The sequence below is a fragment of the Dendroctonus ponderosae genome, unplaced genomic scaffold (assembly GCF_020466585.1).
Source record: "Dendroctonus ponderosae isolate FM_Combo_2020 unplaced genomic scaffold, Dpon_F_20191213v2 Dpon_F_20191213_1, whole genome shotgun sequence".
Taxonomy (NCBI): Eukaryota; Metazoa; Arthropoda; class Insecta; order Coleoptera; family Curculionidae; genus Dendroctonus; species Dendroctonus ponderosae.
In genome coordinates this window covers 25,011,637-25,015,515 of record NW_026017110.1, presented here as the reverse complement: position 1 = coordinate 25,015,515, position 3,879 = coordinate 25,011,637, and the positions used below count along the sequence as shown (strand labels likewise).

The window sequence follows — 3,879 nt, the reverse complement described above, 5'->3', positions numbered from 1 at the left end:
CCTTTTTTTTAATGGAATGCCTCACTTTTTATTGCATATTCGAACTATTCGCACAATTCTAGGGCTATTTGATATAAATGTTCTATAATGATTTCCAACTGTTTTTGAGTTAATAACCAATATTGATTGAATTTTGGCGAGCCCGTTTTAACATCTAATTCAAAATTTAGAGAAAAATAGTACATGCAAAAGTTTTAGATATTAACGTTTAGTTTATTGGAACATAATACCAATTCATACAGGGCGTCTCAAACTCAAGTGGCGGTACAAACTTACATTTTTTTAAATGGAATCGCGCACTTTTTATTTCATATTCGAACTATGCGCAAAACTCCAGTCCTCTTGGACATAAATTTTCCACATTGACCTTGAACTGTTTTTGAGTTAATAACCATTTAAATATTCGGACATTCCATTTGTAAAAATTTGACTTTGGTCAGGCACTGGAATTAGAGACACCCTGTAGCAATTGTTATCATCTTAAAATTAACTAGATGTCAATATCTACAACTTTTGTATATAACATTTTGCTCTAAATTTCAAATTAGCTGCAAAAACAAGGTGACCAAAGTTCGATCAATATTGGTAATTAACTCAAAAACAGTTGAAAATCACTAAAGAACATTTATAAGGAATAGGCCTAGCATTTTAGGAATAGCTCGAATATGCAATAAAAAGTACGGCCTTCCAGTTAAAAAAAAGTAATTTTGGCCTGTCACTTAAATTTGAGACATCCTGTATCAATTGGTGTTATCTTAAAATAAACTATACGTTAATGTATTTTGCATTTAACATTTTTCTCTAGATTGCAAATTAGAAAAAAAGACGGGGTGGCCAAAGTTCAATCAATATTGGTTATTAACTCAAAAACAGTTGAAAATCATTATAGAACATTTATACCGAATAGGCTTAGAACTGTGCGAATATTTCGAATATGTAATAAAAAGTACGGCATTCAATTTGAAAAAAAGTAAGTTTGGTCTGCCACTTGAATTTGAGACACCCTGTATCAATTGGTATTATCTTAAAATAAACTAGACGTTAATATCTACAACTTTTATAATTAACATTTTTCTCTAAATTTCAAATTAGATGCTAAAACGGAGAGGCCAAAGTTCAATCAATAACCCTGTACATCTACAATCGTTATTAGACAATATTTGAAGACTGGAAAAAGGGTTGAAATAATGCAAACCAGTGGCTTACACCTTCAGAGTTATGTTTGCTTCACTGTACACCAAAACAAATTGATTGGCCTGCTAAGTTGCCCGATTTTAATCCGATGAAGTTAGATTTACGAACTTAACCCACATTTGCAAAAGACTTTTATTACGAAAAAAAATACTCTAGAATAATACTTTTACATACATTACGTATAACGCGCTTATAAGAAGGTGGCACAAAGACGATAATGGAATGGGTGGTGGAGCGGGGAGTGGAGAAAGAACATAACGAATCAATAAACTTGGAGCTTTAAAAATAAATTTGATAGAAATAGAAACTGCAAAAAGCAACGACAAAATCAAAATGAAAAAATTTAATTATAAAATTAGGTACCGATTTTCACGGAAATGTTGAATAGTTGACTGCAATCGGCAATTTTCTAAAGATATCGATACGAATCGTTCGAGTATTTGAATGCAAGGGTTTTGTAATGTTTTGCCAAATGCGGCTCCTGATTGGTTGCTGATCTACTCACACTCAAGAAAGTAAATTATTATGCCAATTAAACTATTATATATAATATCATTGTGTTTAAAACATTGTAAATTTTATCAGCGTCTTCAGATAATGTGTTTTTTTTATTTTTAACTGTAAGTTTTTGTAATGTTATTTGTTGTTGCCGTCGATAGTTTATTCTCTTTTTACTGAATTACCATACAAGTCTAAAGATACTCTGTTCCTTTTGACGGCAAAAGTTGATCATTTTTCTTTCGCGTATAGTAAACCTTGCAAGCCTCATATCAGGAACAAATCTTTATCCATCTTGATATCATCGAAAACATGTCAAAATCCCGCACTAAAAAACCATCAATAGCAGGAGAAAGCCCGCTGGCAATGCCAATATAATACGATGCTAAGTTACGATATTGTTATACGCAGAAGACGATTCAAAGAAATCTTCGCTGCCAAACACTGCAAAGAAAGATGCAATTTGCAATAATTAAAAAAAAATGCAAATTATCCAACACAATGAATCTGCTGTTTCTTCAGTTACCCAATCAGATCTAGAAGCTGATTATGATTATTGATGATGATTTAAATAAAACAGTCAGTCATGGAGTTTCGCCTGCTAGAGCGCCTGATTTTAATCCCATTGATTCTATTAGGCGAAAAACTTGAAAAAGGTCGACATTTTTGCGGTTTGCAGTAACAAAAGACGACCCTAGATTGATACGTTCTGCATCTTTGTGGCGGCATACTCAAAAGTCCCTTTTGCTTTTTTGCTTTGGATGCATTCGCGCGCCACAAATTTCAGCCAATTCTTCGGAATAGTCGAAATTCTTTAGAGACCATTGGTACGGCGCTCATAGTTGTAGTACCTGGAGTACGTTAACCGAACGCGAAGGCCGTCAGGTACCATCAGTGGCGGAACGCTGAAGGTACAAGCACTACATAGTTAATTTGCACCCAAATTCTTCACAGTTTACTTGAAAAAAAAACAGCAGCTATTTCGGGTTTTAGCTTCAAGCTTCAAAAAGACGCAGCGTTGTGCCAGTTGGATAATGCAATTAAGCTCATTGCAAACAGGGCGAGCATCCCGAAAAATCGATGTTCACATACAGGCATCAGTAGAGCAAAACAATTACTCCTAACTTGGCTATAAATAAGTGGACTGTTTGTTTGGTTTTTATGAGAAACGGTTTACGACGCAATCGAGGAACATTTGCAAAAGGCCAGCCAATGCATAATTCAGCCAATATCGGCATTTGAAACAATGGCACATCAATTGCGCGCAAATGAGGAAGTGCCAGAACAGTTGCACTAACACTGTATAGCCTGCAAATGTTTATTTCGGGCTAAACTAGTGAAAAATGACCGAAACCAAAATTCTCTTCAGTGGCGGTAGTCAATCAATGCATATCCGACCTCCATTTAAAAGACACCCACTGGGTCTCAAGTGCCTGAATAAGTGGGTGTTCAGTCACTTAACAGTTGCACTAGCAATAGCTAGTAAAAGCGCAAAAACCACCCAAGCAATTCGGACTCGCCTCAAACCTCTGATAGAGAAAAACGCCAAATTAAATCACTAGAAATGGGCGCTCACCTTAGTAAGAGGCCACTAGGAAGAAACCCAGAACGGTCCAGAAGTCTGCAGTATCCAACAGGCCGAGGACGCCCGCAATCAGCAGCAGCGATACCTCACCAAATCACTCAAACTTTCAGTCAGAAAACCTCAAAAACCGATTCAATCGCGCAATTCTCACCTCTCAAAAGGCCCTCCTAAAGCGGAGCGAAACTGAATTCCAACTGACTGCAACTGACGCACACTCGAAGTCGTGCGGTCGGCTCGAAAAGGACCGTGACGAGCAGAGAGCCCCGCTGGGGGCTCACGTATATACCGGGTCTGGTACAAACTTATCGTTTTTTTTAATTAGATTCCATCTGAACAGATATAGTCATCTTTTTGCCGGAATCGACATTTACATTCATCTACTTTCCTTGCAGATTTGCAGTTCATTTGATAAGAAGTTAACTTTATTTGGGGTTTCTTGAGCTCCTGGCCAATTGCAACATCAGAAATTGCAAATTTTTGTATTCATAGACTGAACATTCTGGTAGCATTTCAATCAAATTCAATCAGAGTGAAAAGGTCCTATAAATCGACAACACCATGTAGCTCGTCGGTCAAAAAAACAACAATTTTTGAAACCCTGT

At 36.4% G+C, this 3,879-nt stretch overlaps 1 protein-coding gene across 11 annotated transcripts in view; it reads right to left on the bottom strand.

Moving 5' to 3' along the window:
• The window catches only part of LOC109546943 (protein turtle), a 129,394-nt gene extending 125,919 nt beyond the window's left edge, over nt 1–3,475 (bottom strand). For all 11 annotated transcript variants that reach the window (XR_007280310.1, XR_007280309.1, XM_048661022.1 and 8 more), the window contains exon 1: nt 3,269–3,475. The gene's annotated coding sequence lies outside the window, so the exon portion shown is untranslated. The remainder of the gene's footprint in view (nt 1–3,268) is intronic.
• Nucleotides 3,476–3,879: the final 404 nt, after the last annotated feature.